At 39.0% G+C, this 23,113-nt stretch overlaps 1 non-coding gene across 1 annotated transcript; it reads left to right on the forward strand.

Annotated features, from left to right (window-relative positions):
- Positions 1 to 20,625: 20,625 nt before the first annotated feature.
- LOC141625933 (small nucleolar RNA R71) lies at positions 20,626 to 20,732 on the forward strand. Its single transcript, XR_012535674.1, has one exon. It is a non-coding gene; the product is annotated as a small nucleolar RNA R71 (small nucleolar RNA).
- The last annotated feature ends 2,381 nt before the right edge of the window (positions 20,733 to 23,113 follow it).

Below are 23,113 nucleotides of genomic sequence, written 5' to 3' on the forward strand. Positions count from 1 at the left end.
TGATTAGGGATTCATTGAAGCTTAAGGATACTAGAAGCATTCAAGCAAAACTTTGGTTGTTGATACATTCTTAACAAGGAGAAGAACAATGGCAAGGACTAAAGGTGGAAACAAGGCATCCCCAAGATCAAATCTTTCAAAGAGGCAACAAGCTCTTCAAGCTTCAAAGGCTATGGTGGTAAAAAAAAAGTAAGAGTGGAAATTCAAGAGGTTCCTACTCCTATGGTGGAAGGTACCACTCCTATTCCGGTTATTGAGAAATTACAATAATATCCGGAGGTAACTTTCACAACCGATTCTTATATGAAAGCCTTTATATCTCTTGCTAAGAAAACAATTTTGCCCACCAAGTTTATTTGTTAAGATGCTTGCTAAATTGGGTGTTCTTGAGAGGACCAGGAACATTTTCGAGTCTATGAAATTACTTACCATCTTTGAGATGAAAGAATTGACTTACCCCTCCCTTACTATGGATTTTATAAGCTCATTGAAGGTAACTAATGTCTTGAACTTGAAAAGTGTTGAATTCTGCCTAGAAAATAAGGATAGAAAGATGACTTTGGAAGAGTTTGGGAAAGTGTTTTGTCTTGAAGAGCATTCCCATTATGATAAGAAACCCTTAAAATATGATCCCGCACCATTATGGAAAGCAATCACCAGATGAAAATTTGAGTCTTACCATGAGTGTCGTGCCCTTTATGTCCACCATCCGGGTATAAGAGTATGGCATAAGGTTGTTGGGAACACTTTGATCGCAAGAAAGGGTACTAATCATTTTACCGAACTCGACTTTGTCTACTTGGAAACAACCATGAATGTTAATAAGAAGTTCACCAAAGAATACAACATCCTTCAACTCCTAATCGAACAGTGGCTTACAATTGACCATGGTAAAGAAGGAGCGGCTTTTATCGTTAATGGAGGCTTGGTTACATAGTTAGCAAAACACTTCAACCTGGAGTTTAACAAGAAAAAGACTTACAAACCGGTTAGAGGTGGCAACCATATTGATTTAGCCACTATGATTAACAAGTTTCATTGGGCCAAGAATGATAATCTTGACAACAAATTTGAGTGGCTCACCAAAGATGCTAAGTCCTTAATTCTACCAAACAAGATTTGCCGACTCAAAGTCCGAAGCCCGAATTATCTTCTTCCACTCTCCGATGAAGCCGAGTTTATTATGAAACAACATAGGGAAACTATTGCCGAGCCCTCCTCCTCCTCCACTGTGACTCCACCCTACTCGTTTACCTACCAAGAATTCCGACCCAAAGATGTTGAGGTGGGTAACAATTACTTGACCCAATTGATGCAACATATGCATAGGGAAGCTTATGAGGACCGGGTCGATGCTTACCGGGCCCAATATCCACCCCTCCTACACTTAGCTAGGCAAGGACTCCTTGATCCTTCATGTCCTTTGCCTAGTTGGGCGGATAGGGAAGTGTTCTTTTCTAATGCTCCTAGAGATGCTAGCATGAGTGGTGAGGTTACCAAAGGGAAGGAGATTGTTGTTGAGAGTGAAGAAGAAGAAGAGAAAGATGAGGAAGAATAAATGGAAAGCTCAAATGATAAAAATGATAGTGAAACCTCCGGGTCCATGGAGGTAGATGACGATAATGATAGTGAGGATGTTGATGATGACGATGGAAGTGATGAGATGTCGCCATGAGCGACAATTGAGGATTAGCAAGCATTTTGGAGGATGCCACATATCCATTGTGAGTCTCCTACACCTCCTTTAGCTTTGTTCATTTCTCTTGTTTTCAATTATTTTAATCTTGATCATTGGTTTTGAGTCCTAGCAACAACTAGAGGACTCTCACCTCGGTCTCATTGAGGTGTCTTATATTGTTCCCACCTTTTACAATCTAAAATGAAAATTTAGTTTCATGCATAGCATACTTGTGCATGAACTCCCCCAATTTTTACACTAGCAATAGCGTCATATTTGGTTTTGGGAAGTTCAAGTACAAGCATTGGGAGTTAATTCAAATTATGCTTTCCAACCAAACAAAAATTCATGCATCATATAGTGTAGTGTAGTTTGCATCACTTGTATATATGTCATATAGTTTGCATTTAGTGTAGAATTCATGCATTCTCATATAGCTTGCATAATTTCCCATCATATTGGCCATTGAGGACAATGCCCATACTAGTGTGGGGATGGGGAATTCTAACTCGACCTTTAAATCAAAAAAATGATAAAAATTTAAAAAAAAAATAAAAAAAATACAAAAACATGTCTTTTTATTTCATAAACAAAAACCCATAAAAATTGGAAAAATTGAAAAAAACCAAAAACATGTTTATTCCTTTATAGTGTAGTATTGTATATATTGTATATAATTGTTTGTTTGTTTGTCTATCCTTTTTCACATTGATCGAATACGCCACATCTGAGACATGAGGATCATGAAGACCGCATGGTATGATCTTTCAAATCTCCTTTTTCCTCTTTATGTTAGTGACTATGTGGCTTTATTTTGATTGATGCGGTATAAAAAATGTGAATTTAGGGTTGCATTTAGTTTATATGACATACTAGTTGGTAGAAGCATATGCATTAGGATGTATATATGTTAGTTGCATTTAGGAAATTTTTTGTGAAAGCATCTATTTGGGAAGCTTGAAAAGTGTATATAGGCCCTAGTAGATGCTTTTTATTCTTAAGACTTTGCTTGCTAGAATACTTGTAAAACACCCTAGGATGTGTCATGCTAGTATCCTTTGACCCATGGATTAAGGCGTAGTCAAGAGTACCTTGTGGTGTGATAACTCCTTGGCTACCATTTATTCCAAGGTGACCCTTGAAACCATGCAACCATCTTTCACATTCTACCGCATTTTGTCAACAAAAGGGAATGGGCACAAAAATTGTTCAAAATTTGAGTTCAAGCAATGAAAAGAAATGAAAAAGTTTTCAATTTGCATCAAAAGAAAAGAGGAGTAATAAAAATAAAAAGTTCTATGCTTCAAATATAAGAACCCTCACTACAAATCGGGTAGCTTTGAAAATGTTCAAAAGAAAATGCAAAAAATTGAAAGTTGTCAAGTATTGAAATGCCAAATATCAAAAGAAACGGCAAAAAGTAAGTGTTCTTAAATGTCAAATGCCACAAGAAATGGGGGGAATAACAACAACAAAAGCAAACTCCCACATGAAGCTCAAAATTTATTGATCCCTTTTTCATCGAATCCACTTTTGTGCATGGTAGAGAGGGGACGACCCTTCTTCTTGTCTAGGCAAGGAGGGGCAATCCGTGATCTTCCAGTGTTTCTAACACCATAGGGAGTCTACTCTTGACAAAAGCATTTAACGTGTGAGGACAAAGGTACCCTAGCTTGACACAACTTGGAGGTGATTTATTGGTATCCTCCTAGGCTTAGTAGTTTGAAGAAACCATATCTATGATGGAGTGTGTACCCTTAGATTGCTTCCTTTGTAGATAATTTCCGCCACTTAGATGAGGAAAGTGGCTATTCATTTTTGTAGATTCATCCATTACTTGTTTTGTGTGCTTTAATGCTTGGATGTATCGCCATTTTGGAAAGACCCACCTTGGCTTGCACGAAGGTATCCTACCTCATGGTTGTCTTGTTGTGAGTTGAAGGGGTAGAGTGAGACCCGCTAATTGTCTCATATCGGCTATATTAGTAGGTTAGTTTAAATAAATGTCCTAATTTTAGTCACCTCTTTACTCGAGACGAGCAAAGGTTCGGTTTGGGGATGTTTGATGTGACTCATATTTGAGCACATTTAGTCCCCGAATTAACCTCGTTCCTATGCTTTATAGCACTTATTTGGGTCATTTCTTATCTTTAGTTTCCCATTTTGCATATTCTTTGAGGTTTTGTCCCCTTGGTAGGAAAAGAGTGCTAACCTTGCATCTATGAGGCAAAATGGAGCTAAATTGATGGCATCTAATGACCAAGCATCAAAGAGAAGACATTACTAGAAGGCCTAAGTAGATAATAAAGTGAAATGGGAAATGATGAAAGGATCCTTGCATCTTCAACACGATCCTTGCGGATTGTTAAGGATAAAAAAGAAGAGAACCTGCCTGTCCTAGGATCCGAGCGGATTGTCCACAATCCGGGCGTCTCCCAACACCACAATCCGGGCGTCTTATGCCCAGGACGAGCGTCCCACAGCAGCTCAAGCCGAGCGTCTCAGCCGTGATCCGCTCGGATCACAAGTCAGTACCAACCGTGCCTCATCACAGGACGATCGTCTTAACACGGGACTAGCAAGAGGGATATGCCCATTTCCTTCGAGAGGAGCATTTCCTCAACTTTTCTTAGGGTCTTAATAGTCATTTAAGCCCTTAGTAACCATAATCCTTGTACCTAATCTTTAGTATAAATACCCCTTTGTACTACCTAGATGAGAATCATCTCTTAATCATCTCTAAATGCTCTCTTAATGAAGTTGTAAACATCCTTTAATTTAGTAGTAATCTTGTAATCAACTCTTAATTAAGTTTTAATACAATTCTCAATATTAATCATTCCCTTAATTTATCTATTGTTCATTTATTTTGGTTAATTAGAAGATTATTTGGGTTTATTTGAAGGATTGACAACCTTCCATCAATCATCAAGTACTTCTATTATTCTTAGCTTTATTATTTGGAATCTCCATAATCCTTGGTTTAATTATTGTTAATTACTTTCATTTGTTCATCATGTTTAACCTTGTTAGTTTGATTGAGAATCTTATTAGCATGTTTAATTTGGTAACGAGTGAGTAGTCTCCTAGCTAGGGTTAATGGGGAATTAGGGGAAATCAACATGGGAATGATTCATGCTTAATCTAATATGTTTTACTAATTAAATTGCTTGCTTGTTGTGATTTCAACTTATGCACATGTTATGTTTGATGAAATGCGAGCCTATGAATCCTTGCATTTTTTACCCATCACCTATCTTTTCAATGAGGCTTGTAAGCTTATACACCAACTCGAGCCTTATTAGACCAAGCATATAGTTGAATAGGAAGGATTAAGTCGACTTGTAGGTGTTGTACAATCTAATCAATTCGGCTCCGGGACCCAAACCGTCTTAGGGATTGTGAGCTTATACACCAACTCGATCCCATCACAACAATAATTGCTTGCTATATAATTGAGAACATGTTTGTATGATCAACTCCCATGAATACCCTATGAACCCATGACACCCTAGTACTTTTAATCAATTGTTTACATCTCATTTTAATCATCTTGCTTGTTTTTATTACTTTACTTTTATATTGTTGATCTCCTATCTCAACCCAAATTGTGACACCCTAAGACACGACCATTTGCAATTGAAAATCCTACATCAATACCCGTCCCTTGGGATCCGCCTTTACTTGCCTCTTTGCTAAGAGTAGTTTGTAAAGTTATAAATATTGTTTTGGTTGGTAGCTTTTGACGACGAGTTTAAACCGACCCATTGATGTTCATATCTTTTATAAATATCTTACCTAATTTACTTAATTGAGTTCTTTGTTATGTTCATTTTGACAATTTGTGGCTGGGAGAACCTTGAGTTACTCTCCACTGACTGTGGCTTTCATGTTTACATGAATGACAAGTTTGTGAAGAAGCATTTGTGGGGTTAGACGTGTGAGCTAGCGAGCACCTTGGACTAGTATTCGGATTATTACGGTTGCTTAGACTCACCTTTTATCGTTTTGTCATTCGAGGGATATATTTTCCCTCATCATTGACTACCATGTTTGTATAAATTTAGATTTTATTTCCGCGTTATTTATTTATGTTTTAGATTTTAATGGACCCGCGATTTAAACTTTAAAAGTTTTAAAATTTTTCTAAAATTCCGCATTTTATTATTGTTTTTTTTTTTTTTACCGTTTTTGCGGGGGTTCACAGTTAAATTAAGGGTGATTAATGGAGTAAGAATCTTGAATCTAAGCACCAAAATGTTGGAAATGGAGTTTCAGGAATGATTTTAGAGATTTTTGGAAGTTTAAATTATGAGGGATGAAAGAGATAAGAAGAAAATAAGAATTTGTAAAAAGAAGATATTACACGAGTGAGTCAACCCTTCAGACTCACTTGGTCGAGTACCGAGTACGGTTGGTCGAGTGTGGTTGTACTCGGCCGAGTGACCGAGTTACTCGATTGAGTGAGTTTTTCCAGAAGTCTGCCGAGTTCTGAACTAGTTACTCGATCGAGTGACTGGTCCACCCAGTCGAGTACTACCCTGCCCGGTCGAGTGTGGGCTTGTACTCACTCGTGTGACCCTCTAGGCCTCCAATTCTCGATTAAACTCAAACGATGGTATCCCTGTAACGTAAAGAAAAGTTCGGGTGTCCACTGTCAATCGGTGACTCGTCCCGAGTTAGCTGGTACTATATCATACTTGCCGCCTTTGATGCCCTACCTTCATATACGCAACTACTCTACCGACAATCATCAACATTCATACTCTGACGATAACGTTAACAAGTTCAAACACACACATGACATATATATATGCCATGATTCGGGACTAATGTCCCCCATCCAATAATATGCAATAACTACTCTCAAACATGTTTAATATATCCATCCTTTCATTCACCTTCACATGTCAGCACTTACCATACAAATAACCATATTATGCAACAATTTCATCAACTCATCGCAACACACACAAAACTACATTATGTTTCACATAGCGTTCACCTATATTTATACCAACCCAGGTAGTGACCAACCGAGACAAAACTAGTTTTGATATGAGGGCGCTTACTCATCCAAAACCGACCTCCTATTGTATTCATGTCGGGTTCTTTAATTAGACACACGTAGGTTCATTTTGGTTCATTTGTTTATGTTCCAAAATCGTCCCCCTGATACCACTTTGTAACTGCAATACCACGGATTTCTGAGCATAGTGAACGTGCTCGAGTAGGTTGTACTCGACCGAATGGGTCATCGAGTATTTTGAGGCAGGCTATTGCCTTGGGTGAACTCGGCCGAGTACGTGATATACTCGGTCGGGTAGGACGTACTCGGTCGAGTATGTCAGGTACTCGACCGAGTACTCGGTCTGACGGGTTATAATTCTGCGGGTTTGATTAAAATGATTAAGGAAGTATAAGAGACGTGTTAAGAAGTCTAATCAGTATTAAAACACATTTCTCACAAAACCTAAACTACGTAACTATGTTCTCTAATCATCTTCATCATTTCCAAGGCCAAGGGTGATCTTTGGGAGTTTTATATCTTGTGTTCCATGTCTATCGCAATAGTAAGTATTCTTCATGCTTTATTGATTTGTTTTATAAGTTTTACAAACCCTAATTTGGGTTAATTTAGGGATTAAGGGATGATTAGTGATGGTTTGTGATTAATATTGTTTGATTATCATTGTTAGGTGACGATTTCGTAGAGGAGGAGTTCTAGCTCGCCTGATTATTTTGTCTTTTAGATTTGCGAATAAGGTAGGGTTTCCCTACTTAGTCTTTTGTATGATTGATTACAAGTGATGTGTTATCTTATGACTTCTTATTGTGATAGTATTGTGGTGACTTGGTATTATTGGTATTATTGGTATTCATTGTGAAGCCATTGTCGGGTGATGGTCTTCACCCCCATGTTCACCCCTTGTGGCTCTCGTCACAAGGAGATGTGCACATTAATGATATGGGATCGCTCGTAGCAATGAGCCGGGCTTAGGTGGCTAGGCTGTCGTCTCCCACTGGCGGTGTAGATACCTGGTGCGATGCGTACCCTCGGAGATCTGGGCTAAGGTTTAGATAATGTACTTGGAGGTTAGAGATTGTATTGTTACAGGATTGAGTTAGATAGTTTATTATTGTTGTGGTAGTTATGTTTTATTGTGCAGTTGACTGACCCCTTTTCGTTGTTGTAAAACTTGCGGTGATCCATTGGGGGATGGTGAGCAGATATCTAGCAGGTTTTGGTTGATTGAGTTTATCGTGGGATGGACGGGAGAATTGCCGAGTCTATCTAGCTTTCACTGTTGTGTCAACATTAGATGATCACTTCTTTTTATTGGATTTGTTTTTCAGTTTTGGTATTGTGGTTTGTATCCGACTAAACATTCATTTACGTAAATTTAACATTCTTTTATGGTCTATTTGATATACTCTACCTCGGGCAACCGAGATGGTAGCACTTCCATTTGCTAAGGTAGGCCTTGGTAAGGCACTTTGGTAGATTGGGGTGTTACAAAGTGGTATCAAAGCGCCGATTTTGGAACCTAAAACCAATGAACAAAATGAACATAGGGCGCTAAATCAAATGAACCCGGGTAGGAGTTGTTTGGAGCTACCAGAAAGGTTTGGGAGACATCCTAAAACCGCAAAATTGCCCTCACAACCTCGAGCCGATCACTAGGGGGTGTGTTAAGGGGATCGTTATGAATATCTGTATGTATATACATTTATAGAGTGCATGTATTTGTGTTTATAAAAACCGAAGTACATGATGTGGATTATGTAGAATTGTGAGTAATGTGATGATTTTGTGAGCAATGTGGTTGGCATGAAAATGTTGAGGAATGTGGCAAATGGTATCAGTTACGATGTGTTTTATATGTGCTTCAATGGGCGATATGTGATGTGTACTATTGGTGGGGAAGTATGAGCATAAATTGTAAAAGTGGTGATGCGAGTGTAGAGGAATTGAATATGTGAAGAGAAACATCTTTTTGTCATCCATATGGTATGTTGTGCTTAGATTACATGTTGGTGTGGTAAAAGCTCACCTAGAATACTGGTTTTAGAAGTATTGAGTTGCTATTGTGTCATTGGTAATGATAAAGTTGTTTGTTAAGAACATTTGATTTGTATGAAGTCTGATTATATAAAGGTTGTATTTAAATGGTCATAAGTCGAGTTCTAGAAACGATATTGATGTGATTCTAATTGGAGGTTATAGCTTGTTCTCTTACGATTCTGACGATAGGTCACACGCCCAAAAGGATTAAGAAATGAGGGAGATATGACTGTTTTACGAAAACTGGATGCTGCTGAGAAATTCGCATGGTACTCGACCGAGTTGAGTGAGTACTTGACCGAGTACGTAGTACTCGACTGAGTATCACTGATACTCGACCGAGTGCGGTGTTTGTGATTATTTAGTAGCTTCTGGAATGTGGCAACTTGACTGAGTAGAGTGAGTACTGGACCGAGTGGGTCATACTCGACCGAGTACTCCTGGTATTCGACCGAGTTCATTTTATGTGGTATATAGGTCAGCTTTTGGAGTGTGAGCACTCTGCCAAGTAGTTAGAGAACTCGACCGAGTGGCTTGTACTCTACCGAGTGTCTAAGGATACTCGACCGAGTGACCTCTGTCATGGACCTACACATATCTTTTGACCTATTTGGATGTCATATTGACTTTACTAATGTTGTTTTGTTTCTTAATGTGTTCTCTTATGTGTATTTTGGTCTTAATACATGAAGTAGACAGATTCCTTAATGTGGGAACATCATGTTGTGGTTATTATGGGTTGTAAGGAAGATGGTTGGTCATATGTGATCGTGTCGAATAGAAGTGAAGTTGATGAATTTATTGAGACAAAGAGCAAGTTTTGTAAGATGGTGAGTGATATAGTCATAAGCTTGAGTAATGTAGTGATAAGAATATATGGTCAAGTAGTAATGTAAGTCGGAGGAATGTGAGAATGGAGGATTGAAAGAGGTATATGAATCGATGCCAATTGGGATTAGCAGAATTTAATGGAGAGAAATGGTTATGTCTATATGTCTAAGGATATATGTAATGGAGAGTTGTTATAGTAATATGAGAGAGAGGTGTCTAGTGAGCTTAGCTTGATTTATGGCGGTATGCGGATTTGTATATTTTTGTTGCGATCGGAAACTTAAGTTACGGAGATGTGGTTATAGTTATGTAAAATCTTGGTGATGTTAACGGTATGAGGTGACTTATTGGGTAAGAGTGATGTCAAGCATAAGGGATGATGTAATTATTTGGAGGATAATCAGTGAGTGTTTGGACTTACTAGTCGTGAGTGAGGGTGAGTAGCATGTTGGGAGAGATTATTTAGGAGAGTGAATGGGACGTTATTGATACGGGTTATTGAGATTTGACTTTTGGAACAATGAGAGGGAAACTGAATTACAGAAGAGCTAAGTAGTAGGCGTGATGAATTACATTGTTGTGTAATGTTATGCGAGTTGAGTGAATGTTGACATGAGATATGAGACGGGAATATATGGAAGTATGGTGGTGGAGATACTAAAGGGGGCGTGAGTTAAAGGGTCATATAAGATACGTGAGACGTCATATTAGTCATGAGTTTTGAGGAACTAAATAAATGAGAATTTGATAGAGTAATTATATGGTGTGAGGCTTGGGTGGTAAGTTAGGTGACCATATAATCACAGACAGAATTGGTATGGATAAGGAGGTAATTTTCTTGATGGATTAGATGAAGTTCGTTATTTGGGATGGTAACTGAAGATAGGGAAGTTAACCGTTCTAAAGAGGTCGATTCTTGTGGAGGCTGGATTAGTATTCATGGTTGCGAGGGAGCACGGGATGTTGAAATATAAGACGTTTATCAGGAGTTGAAGTGTTAGTTATATGGTCACATCGGTCAAGTGATGGTAATTATGTGAATAAAGAATTTGTTATGAAGTGCATATAAGTTTAACCTGATGTTAGAGATAGATATATATTGTCAATTGGTAACTTACGCGATCTGGAATGGTTAGTTAAATTTGAATGTGTAAGTATGATGTATGAAAGTGATAGTGTGAGGTTCCGGTCTCATGAGTAGTAGTATGGGATGATATTCATAAGGTTGGTATCTGGTTATTCTGTGTAATATGTTGTGTATTGTGATCTAGTAAGGCTATATTAAGAAGGCGTAATGGATGTATGGGTCGAGTTGTGAGGTCATTAGTATTCCTTGTCAAGGGCGTGTTTATGAGACTGTGTAAGTTGCAATGAGTATCGATGTGGTTGTTATGTTCCGGGTTGCGATCGGAGCACGGTACTCCGTGTTGCGATGCTGGTACCTTCGCGCTGCGGTGCGACTGTTGCTGGCGGTGTTGTGGTGCCGTCATCGGAGGTGATGGTGGAGACAAAACGGTTGAGAAACTAATTTTGAAATCTTTTGTTCATCCTATTATTGGTATATGATTTGGTGTTGTTTCTTTAATACCGTAATTTTCTCTAATTTTCGACTTATGAGCGAGAGAACAGAGTGTATAAAGGATGGGAGTTTCAGCAGTGGTTGTTGTGTTGTCGTCTTTTCATAGACATTTAGTTAATGAGGCATAGTTGTTGGAGTACTTTCGGGAATTGAGTTAGATGAATCATTAGTTGACATAGTCGTGGCAAGTAGTTAGTGGAATATGTGTCTTATTGAGCTAGAGGATGTAAGTAGTTCATAATCTTTTGTTGGCGCAGGATGATGCAGTATAGGGGTGAGTACAATTTTAATGTATGAACAAGTTTGTTAACGATGAAAGTGAACTTTTGAGGATTTCTTTAGTACGTAATATTTTTTTGGTCGTGTAATATTTTTTTAGTACGCCTTAATCCCATGTTTTCGTTCTCCCTTTTGTTTTTTATCTTCCCTTTTTATTCGCATTTTGAGGCGTGCGTGCACCCATGGACGGTTCGAAAGGATGATTCATGTCAGCCGACCCCAAATCATTTTGGGATTAAGGCTCTGATGTTGTTGTTGTTGTTGTTGTGATATGTGGCGAGATAAGTGCATAAATCATGGAGAGTGTTACTGTGTGGAAGTATTAAAGAGTAAATTCGTGGATGATGTAGAGGATTTGGTAGTAATCCGAGGTGGGGAGCGGGATGATTGGAGGCATAGAAATTGTTCGGGTTTTGGGATATAGGAGTGGATATCAATATTGATGTTAAGATGATACCGATTATCAGTGTGATCACGAGATGACAATAATGGAAGGGAATACTTAACGATCTACTACTGGTTGAATTACAAGGACGTAACATTTATCTTAAGAGGAGTATGATGCGACAATACGTTGATAGTTCTACATTTTGTGGTATATTTTGAGGTTTTGAGTCTCCATTAGAGAATCAAGGATAGACTTGTGGTTTGATATCGTTAAAAGTAATGGTTGTGAAGGTTGTAGGTGTGTATGATTACGATGGTGTGACAGTTTTGGGTGATGACAGTTATGAGTGTGAGCAAACTTTGTAAGGGTGATAGAATGTAACATTTCATTTTATTGGTTGTTCTTGCTTGGTGGATGGTCGTGATCCCTCGTGAGGGGTTTAGTTTTCAGTACTTGTCTTTAGGAGCACCTAGACCAAAACACAATTTATAACTTCACAAACAACTCTACAATTAGTAAAGAGGCAAGTAAAGGTGGGATCCCAAGGGACGGGAATTGAGATGAGATTTTCTATTGCAACTAGTGGTGTCTAAGGGTGTCATAATTGGGGTTTGAAGTAGAAGATCGCTAAACTAAATAGCAATGAAAGTAAACAAGCAAGATGAATTAAAAGGGATGTAAACAATTAATAAAAAGCACTAGGGTGTCATGGGGTCATAGGGGATTCATGGGAATTGATCATACAAACATATTCTCAAATTATAAGTAAGCAATTATTGTTGTGATGGATCGAGTTGGTTTATATCTTACAATCCTAGGAAAGTTTGAGTCCCGGAGCCAAATCGATTAAATTGTAAAACACCTACAAGTCGACTTAATCTTCCCTACTCAACTATATGCATGGTCTAATGAGACTCGAGTTGGTTTATGTCTTGCAAGTCTCATTGAAAAGATAGGTGATGGGTAAAAAATGCAAGGATTCATAGGCTCGCTTCATCAAACATAACATGTGCATAGGTTGAGATCACAACAAGCAAGCAAATAAACTATGAAAACATATTAGATTAAGCATGAATCATTCCCCATGTTGGTTTCCCCTAATTACCCATTAACCCTAGCTAAGAAAACTACTCACTCATTATCATGTTGAACATGCTAGCAAGGTTGTCAATCATACCAGCAAAGTAAAACATGATGAATAAATGAAGATAATTAATCATAATTAAAAAGGCATTAAGAGAATTATACCTACTAATGATTCCAATAATAAAGCAAAGAATAATAGAAGTACTTGATGCTTGATTGGAAGGTTGTCAATCCCCCATAATAACCCAAATAATCTTCAATTACCCAAAATAAAGGATGAACAAGAGAGAGATTAAGGAAATAAAACTTGTACTAAAACTTGATTAAATGTTGATTACAAGATTAAAGAGAGATTTGATTGATATTAACTACACTAAAGATTTCTAAGAAGAACATACTCTTCTAATTAGACTAATGGGGTATTTATAATGGGGATTAGTTACATAAATTAGGGTTTACTAAGGGCTTAAATGACGATTAAGTCCTTGAGGTATCGCCGGTCTCTAGGGAGACTCCGGTCTCTTTTTCGCCGGTCTTAGAAAAAGATGCGCATCCTTCCTTGAAGTTTGTAGAAGACGAAATAGCTGTAAGGGAATCCGGGCGTCTTAGGCACGGGACGGGCGGATTTGGGTGTTTCTGGACGGGCGTCCAGAGGGGGAAGGCGGGCGGATTGTGGAGGTTTTGGCCGAGCGTCCAGCTGAGAAAGACACTCGGATTGTAGGCCTTGGACGGGCGGATTCAGGGCAATCCCCTCGGATTGTCTAACAACTTCATTCCTTCTTCTTTTCTTCCTTTTTCTTCATAGAATCCTTGAGGATTTCCTCGAGGATGCAAGGATCTTTTCTCATCATTGCCCATCTACTATAGTATGTACAAAGGCCTTTTAATCTTGTCTCTCCTTGATGCTTGGTCATTGAATTCAATCAATTTAGCTTCATTTTGCCATGAAAACGCAAGGTTTGCACTCCTTTCCTACCAAGGACACAAAACCACAAAGAATATGCAAAACAAAGGACTAAAGACAATAAATGACCCAAATATGCACTAAAAAGCATGGGAACAAGGCTAATTCGGGGACTAAATAAGCTCTAATTATGGTCACATCAAATATCCCCAAACCGAACCTTTGCTCGTCCCGAGTAAAGAGGTGACAAAGACTAGGGCCGTTATTTAAACTAACCTAATAACATAGCCGATATGAGACAATTAGCGGGTCTCACTCCGCCCCTTCAACTCACAACAAGACAACCATGAGGTAGGATGCCTTCTTGCAAGGCAAGGTGGGTCTTGCCAAAATGGCGATATATCCAAACATTAAGCACATAAAATCAAGTAATGGATGCATCTACAAAAGAGTAGCAACTTTCCTCATCTAAGTGGCGGAAATTATCTACAAGGGAAGCAATTCAAGGGTACACACTCCTTCATAGATGCAATTTCTTCAAACTACTAAGCCTAGAAGGATACCAATAAATCACCTCCAAATTGTGTCAAGCTAGGGTACCTTTGTCCTCAATCGTTAAATGCTTTTGTCAAGAATAGACTCCCTATGGTGTTAGAAACACTGGAGGATCGCGGAATTCCCCATCTTGCCTAGACAAGAAGAAAGGTTGTCCCCTCTCTACCATGCACAAAAATGGATACGATGGATAAAGGGATCGATAGAATTTGAGTTTCACTTTGGAAGTTTGCTTTTGTTTTTGTTTTCCCCCCCAATTTCTTGTGCCATATAACATTTGAGAACACTTTATTTTGCCATTTCTTTTGATTTTTGGCATTTCAATACTTGACAACTTTTCAACTTTTGCATTTTCTTTTGAACATTTTCAAAGTCACCCCATATGTTGTGAGGGTGCCTTATATTTGAAGCTTTAGGAGTCTATTTTTGCTCCTCTTTTCAATTGATGCAATTGCAAACTTTCTTTCACTTTTCATTTCATTGAACTCAAATTGATTTTTTTTTCTGCCCATTCCCTTTGATGACAAAAATGTGGTAGAACATGGATGATGGATGCATGCACGGTTTCAAGGGTCACCTTGGAATAAACGGTAGCCAAGGAGTTATCACACCACAAGGTACTCTTGACTAGGCCTTAATCCATGGGTCAAAGGATACTAGCATGACACATCCTAGGGTGTTTTACAAGCATTCTAACAAGCAAAGTCTTAAGAAGAAAAAGCATATACTAGGGCCTATATACACTTCTCAAGCTTCCCAAGTAGACGGTTTCGCAAAATTTTTCTAACATGCAACTACATGCCATGTTACAACTAACATATACACATCCTAATGCAAATTATTCTACCAACTAACATGACATATAAACTAAATGCAAGTCCTAAATTCACATTGTTATACCGCGTCAATCAGAATAAAGCCACATAGTCATTAACATAAAGAGAAAAAAGGAGATTGGAAAGATCATACCATGCGGTCTTCATGATCCTCATGTCTCGGATGTGGTGTAGTCATTCAATGTGAACAAGGATAGAACAAATACAATATATACAACAATATATACATGACTACACTACAAAGGAAATGAACTTGTTTTTGGATTTTCAAATTTTTATGGTTTTTCGAAATTTTTTGATTTTTTTTGGATTTTTGAATAAAAGTTAAGTTAGAATTCCCCATCCCCACACTAATATGGGCATTGTCCTCAATGGCCAAAATGATGGGAAATTATGCAAACATGATGCATGAATTCTACACTAAATACAAGCTATACTAATCTACACTACATGATGCATGGGTTTTTGTTTATGACGGAGAACGTAATTTAGATTACCTCCCGTTGCGTATGCATGTATTTCCCCAAACCGAGATAGACATTATTTCTAATGTCCTAAAGTTGGGGGTAGTTCATGCACACAAGATGCAATGCATGAAACTAAATTTGTCATTTTGGATTTTCAAAAGTGGGAACAATAAAATAAGAACACCTCAATGGGGCCCAGGTGTTAGTCCTCTATGTTGCTAGGACTCTCCAACCATGATCAAGATAAAATAAATAAAACAAAGAAAGAAGTAGACAAACCTCAAGAGGGTAGGAGCCTCCAAAGCTTGCTAGTCTTCCATCATATCATCATTGTCATCATCCACTCCCCTCTTCACTTCATTGCTCACTTCCTTCATCATCATCTTCTTCTTCATTTGCCTCTTCTTCTTCATTTACCTCTTCATCAATGCCTTCATCAATAACCTCATCACCGACAACCTCATCGTCACCCGGTATCTCACCCCTAGATGCACTTGGAAAGAAGACTTCCCTATCCACCCAACTAGGCAAAGGACATGAAGGATCAAGTAGTCCTTGCCTAGCTAAATGAAGGAGGGGTGGATATTGGGCTAAGTATGCATCTTCCCGATCCTTATAAGATTGTTTGTGCATCTCTTGCATAAGTAGAGTCATGTAGTCATTGCCCACTTCAACACCTTGGGGTTTGAACTCTTGATATTTGAATGGATAGGGTGGTGTGACAATGGAGGAGGAGGGCATTTCAATTTCACCCCTTTGTTGACGGATGATGTATTCGGCTTCCTTTGAGAGGGGAAAAAGGTAGTTCGTCCGATGGACACTCAAACGGCATATCTTGGAAGGCAAAGTAAAAGATCTAGCATCATTGGTGAGCCACCCATATTTGGTGTCAAGGGGGTTATGAGTAACCCACTTGTACTTGTTAATCATGGCATCCATGTCAATGATATGACCTCCATTTACGATAAAACGGTGCCTTGCTTTCCACAATCAATATTGAGCCATCTTTCCACCAAAAGCCTTAGAGCATTGTAAGGCTTGGTGAATTCCCTTCCAATATTTAAGGCCGACTCAAGTAGAATACAATCGAGCTTGGTAAAGTGGTTAGTGTCTTTTCTTGCAATGATAGTATTCCCGATGACTTGTGCCACACTCTAATGCCCGGATGGTGGACTAATAGAGCGCGACTAGCATGAAAGTTCCCAAATTTCTTCCCGGAAATCGCCTCCCAAAGAGGAGCGGGGTCATATTTTTCGGGCTTCTTGTAATAACGAGGTGAATAACTAAGACCTAATGCTTTACTCAAGTCATCAAAGGTGATGCGCCTATTCACATTGGCAAGGCGGAACTCGATGTTTTCTGTAGTCTCTACCTTAGTTACTTTCAATGAACTCAAGAATTCCAAGGTAAGGGAGGGGTATGTCAATTCTCATGTAGCAAACAATTTTCCCAACCCCATGGCTTCAAAGAAGGCTTTTGTTTGTTCAAGGACACCCAATTTGTTCAAGGCATATTCACATATGAATTTGGTGGGTAGAAAGGATTTCCTAGCATACTTGGCAAATGTATCCCTATGGGAGTTAGAAATGAAAATTACCTCCTGATAGCTTGATAATTGAGCAATTTCCGGAGTTGTTGATGTTGTTGCTTCCAAGGGAGGATTTTGTTGTTGTTGAACTTCCAAGTTTGCACTAGCAACCACCATAGCCAATGAGGCTTTCTTTGCTTGAAGACATTGTTGCCTTGTTGAGAGTGCCTTTGCCTTAGGTGCCTTTGTTGATCATTTTGTTCTTGCCATTGATGAATATACCAAGAAAAGAGTGAAAATCTTCAATTTCCAAGTATACCCAAATCGATTTTAAGATGAAAGGCTTTGCCTTTGTAATTCAAAAATCGACTCAAAGGTTGAAGATTTTGGTATTTGGATTGATTTTTGTTGGAAGAGGAGTGATTAATTGTTGTTGTAAGGAAGTTTGGATTTGATTTTGTTGAATTTGGTTGAGGAAATCTTGTTTTGGTGATGGAGAGGATGAGGGTTTTGAGTTTTGGGGTTTATGGGTAGTGTTTTGAATGAATGAATGAAGAAATGAATGTGGGAGGGGTATTTAAAACACCCGAAAATTTTGAAACTGCAGGGGAAGACGGGCGTTTTTCCTTCGGGACGCTCGGATTCTGCCTATTATGGGTTCAGGATTCTCGCCTAAAGACGGGCGTCTTTCAGCTGGGACGCTCGGCTTTTTTGACTGCGGGACAAGCAGATTCTGCTGAAGACGGGCGGATTCTGATACAGCAAGCTTTCTTATTTTGCACTGGCAAAAAGACGGGCGTCTTTCTGCAAAGACGAGCGGATTCTTCAAGACGAGCGTCTTCTCTGCTGGGACGCTCGGATTCTTCGACAGTCCCAAATTTTCAATTTTTCAGTTAAAATGGACGGGCGGATTTTGCCAAAGATGCTCGGATTCCCTGAAGACGAGCGGATTCCCCTTAAGGACGCTCGGATTCTCCCTGGTCTACCCGGATTCAGTTCCATCCGTGCACTTGCATATCCCTTGTCATTTTTCATTCTTCAAATCCCGTGTTCCTCATTGTACGGGCACTACTAAGGCACGAATAGCCTAGGCAATTGCTATCCCCGCACTAATATAAAGCACTACACATCATTTAAATCATTAGTCCCTCCCTCACTTCTCTAAAAAATGATAATTACCTTGATCAAACCATAAAAATCCAAAAATGACAAAACTGCAATGTAAGAATTAAAATGCAAGTTAGGGAGTTAGAATTATTTACAAATGGTGGTTTGGAGAGGACTCCACCAAACTCTCATCCTTAGTGAGATGTCATGGGGGCATGTCCAAGGTATTGTTGATGTTGCTCAACACCTTGAAAAAGTAGTCAAAAGCTTGTTCATTATCATGATAAAGATCCTCATAGACCTTTGCCCTTGTTGTCCTTCATGTTGGTCTTTATCGATAGCATTACTAATATAGGGATTGAAAATCCCTTCAAACTCATCGTCCCAAAGACCACAAACTTCATCTACTTAATCACTAAAGATCTCTTGAGTTGATAGAGACAACTCTCCCACTTTCTTATCTTGGCCAACGAGGCCATCCTCTTCATTGCTTGACTTTGGTGAGCTTTTCAAGCTCTCTTTGTTACAATTCACTTGCTCTTTGAATGGAGCATCATCAATTTTCTTCTTCCATTGGAATTCCGACTTCTTCCTATCATCCTTCCGGCTATAATGATCAATCATAAAACATGGTTCATGCAAACGAGGAGATCTCATGGTCTTGTCAAGATTGAAAGTTTTGCTCTCATCTCCCACTTCTAGAGTGAGCTCTCCATGCTTCACATCAATCACCGCACCCGCGGTGTGCAAGAAAGGTTTTCCTAGAATGATTGGAATGTTGTAGTCTTCTTCCATGTCAACAATGACAAAGTCCACCGGGATGAAAAATTTCCCAACTCTTACGGGAACATCTTCCCATATACCTAATGGTGTCTTCGTCGATCTATCGGCCATTTGGAGTGTGATATTGGTGCATTTAAGCTCTCCCATCCCTAACCTTTTACTCACCGAGTACGGCATAACACTCACACTAGCTCCTAGATCACATAAGGCTTTGTTGGTCGTAGTGTCGCCAATGGTACACGGTATTGAGAAGCTTACTGGATCTTTAAGTTTTGGTGGTGAACTCCCTTGAAGTATTGCACTACTCACCTTAGTGAAGGCGATAGTCTCAAGCTTCCGGATCGACTTCTTCTTTGTGAGGATGTCTTTCATGTATTTTGCACGTGATTGATTAATTCTGTGAAAGGAATTGAGACTTCCAAATTCTTCACAATTTCCATAAATTTTCCAAGTTGGTCATCAAATTTGGGCTTGGCTTGACGACTCGGAAAAGGAAGTCTAATCACAATGGGCTCCTTCTCCTTGACCTTGTCTTCATTTTTCTTTGAAATTTCTTCTTTTGATGGTTCTCCATCCTTGGAGTTTCGCACAATTTCTTCTTTGTCACTAGCTTCCACAACTTCATCCTCAACTTGCTTCTTCGGTGCTTCATACCTTGTACCACTCCTTAAGTGAATGGCACTAACCGTTTCATGTCTTAGGGGATTACTTTGAGGTGGTAATTGCCCCTTTTGTCTTTGTGAGCTTGAAGATGCTAGTTGAGTCAATTGGGTTTCCAACATTTTGGTGTGAGCTAGGATTACTTTGAGGTGGTAATTTCCTTTGCTTGACTATCCTTTTGCATTTGAGTGAAAAACTCTTGTTGATTCTATTGCATTTGGAGGACCGCTTTTTGAACATCAAAACCTTAGTCATTTTGTTGATTGTATGGAGTTTGATTTTGGTAACCTTGGTTTTGGTTGTAAAAGGGCCTTTGATTTTGGTTTCTCATGGGAGGTGGGGTGTATGTTGGTTGAGGGTTTTGAACACTTTGGCTTTTGTATGAGAGATTTGGATGGAATTTGGTGTTTTCATTGTAATAGTTTGAATAAGGGGTACCACTCTTGTATGCTTGAAAAGCATTCACTTGTTCATTTGTTCCCCTACATTCACTTTGGTCATGTCCCAAAGTTCCACAATTCTCACATATCCCACTTGGTATTGATGAAGATGCCGTCATGGCATTAACATGATGCTTTGGTGATTTTGAGGCTTCTTCAAGTCTAGCCATAGCTTTTTCAAACTTCAAATTGATGGTATCAATGTGAGCACTAAGTTGAGCACCCAATTGAGTAATGGAGTCCACTTCATGCTTTCCTCCTCTAGTAGCCTTGTGAGGTCTACTATATTGTGAGTTATGGACCGCCATTTCCTCAATTTTGTTCCAAGTTTGATTGTCATCAACTTTGGTGAACATTCCATTAGATCCCATGTTGAGAATCTTTCTTGAGTCTTCATAAAGACCGTTCCAAAATTGTTGTACCAAGAACCACTCGCTAAGTCCATGGTGAGGACATGAGCGACAAATTCCTTTGAATCGCTCCCAAGCTTCATACAAGGATTCTTCATCTCTTTGCTTAAAGCCCGTAATTTGAGCTCTTAGCATGTTAGTCTTTTCCGGTGGATAGAACTTTTTGTAGAAAGCTAGAGCCAACTTCTTCCAAGAATCAATTCCGAGAGTAGCCTTATCAAGGCCTTTCAACCATTGTTTCGCGGTGCCAATTAGAGAAAAAGGAAATAAGACCCATCGAATTTGGTCTTGAGTTACACCGGTTTGAGAAATCGCATCACAATAGTCGCAAAAAGTCTCCATATGAGAGTGAGGGTCTTCACTAGGCATCCCCCCAAATTGGCTTCTTTCGACTAATTGGATAAATGCGGATTTGGCAATAAAATTTCCGGTTAAGTGTTGTGGTGTGGGAGTACCATTGGGTAGGTTCTCCTCGGTTGGTACGGAATGTGATGAAAATTTAGGCATTGTGGGTTGATTTTATGTTGGATTTTGTGTTGGGTTCGCCTCACCTTCTCTTGCAAAAGGGTTGATGAACTCAAAAGTATTTAGTTGAATATCTAAAACCTCACCAATACCTCTCAAATTTGTCATAGCAAGTCTTCTATTGGTTGTCAAAGTCCTTTCAATTTCGTGATCAAAGGGTAACAAGTTACCTTGTGATTTTCTAGACATGCAAAATATCAAACAACTCGAAAATAATTAGAACAACCCTTGAGGAGTTTTACTTCCCCCAAGGCAAAGAAAGACACAACTAATAACAATAGAAGAAAATCTAAATCAAGTTAACACCGTCCCCGGCAACGGCGCCATTTTTGGTCGTGATCCCTCGTGAGGGGTTTAGTTTTCAGTACTTGTCGTTAGGAGCACCTAGACCAAAACACAATTTATAACTTCGCAAACAACTCTACAATTAATAAAGAGGCAAGTAAAGGTCGTATCCCAAGAGACGGGAATTGAGATGAGATTTTCTATTGCAACTAGTGGTGTCTAAGCATGTCACAATTGGGGTTTGAAGTAGAAGATCACTAAACTAAATAGCAATGAAAGTAAACAAGCAAGATGAATTGAAAAGGATGTAAACAATTGATAAAAAGCACTAGGGTGTCATGGGGTCATAGGGGATTCATGGGAATTGATCATACAAACATATTCTCAAATTATAAGCAAGCAATTATTGTTGTAATGGATCGAGTTGGTTTATATCTTACAATCCTAGGAAAGTTTGGGTCCCGGAGCCGAATCGATTAGATTGTACAACACATACAAGTCGACTTAATCTTCCCTACTCAACTATATGCATGGTCTAATGAGACTCGAGTTGGTTTATGTCTTACAAGTCTCATTGAAAAGATAGGTGATGGGTAAAAAATGCAAGGATTCATAGGCTCGCATTTCATCAAACATAACATGTGCATAAGTTGAGATCACAACAAGCAAGCAAATAAACTATGAAAACATATTAGATTAAGCATGAATCATTCCCCATGTTGGTTTCCCCTAATTACCCATTAACCCTAGCTAAGGAAACTACTCACTCATTATCATGTTGAACATGCTAGCAAGGTTGTCAATCATACCAACATAGTAAAACATGATGAATAAATGAAGATAATTAACAATAATTAAAAAGGGATTAAGAGAATTATACCTACTAATGATTCCAATAATAAAGAAAAGAATAATAGAAGTACTTGATGCTTGATTGGAAGGTTGTCAATCCCCCAATAATAACCCAAATAATCTTCAATTACCCAAAATAAAGGATGAACAACAGAGAGATTAAGCAAATAAAACTTGTATGAAAACTTGATTAAATGTTGATTACAAGATTAAAGAGAGATTTGATTGATATTAACTACACTAAAGATTGCTAAGAAGAACATACTCTTCTAATTAGACTAATGGGGTATTTATAGTGGGGATTAGTTATATAAATTAGGGTTTACTTAGGGCTTAAATGACGATTAAGTCCTTGAGGAATCGCCGGTCTCTAGGGAGACTCCGGTCTCTTTTTCGCCGGTCTTAGAAAAAGATGCGCGTCCTTCCTTGAAGTTTGTAGAAGACGAAGTAGCTGTAAGGGTGTCCGGGCGTCTTAGGCACGGGACGAGCGGATTTGGGTGTTTCTGGACGGGCGTCCAGAGGGGGAAGACGGGTGGATTGTGGAGGTTTTGGCCGAGCGTCCTGCTGAGGAAGACGCTCGGATTGTAGGCCTTGGATGGGCGGATTCAGGGCAATCCGCTCGGATTGTGACCCGAAACCCGAAGTGACCCGTCCCGACCCGAGATAACCCGAAATCAATGAGAAACCCGAACTGACCTGACCTGAATTGAACCGACCCGAACCCGACCCGTTGGTTTTGTCAGGTCTAACATCAACCGACGAGCGATACTATTGATTTATTCTTCGTATGAAATTCTGTGCACAGAGAACGCCTTAGGACTCAAGAATCCGTAGGTGTGAATTGGGACCTTCCA

Source organism: Silene latifolia, chromosome X (genome assembly GCF_048544455.1).
Source record: "Silene latifolia isolate original U9 population chromosome X, ASM4854445v1, whole genome shotgun sequence".
Lineage (NCBI taxonomy): Eukaryota > Viridiplantae > Streptophyta > Magnoliopsida > Caryophyllales > Caryophyllaceae > Silene > Silene latifolia.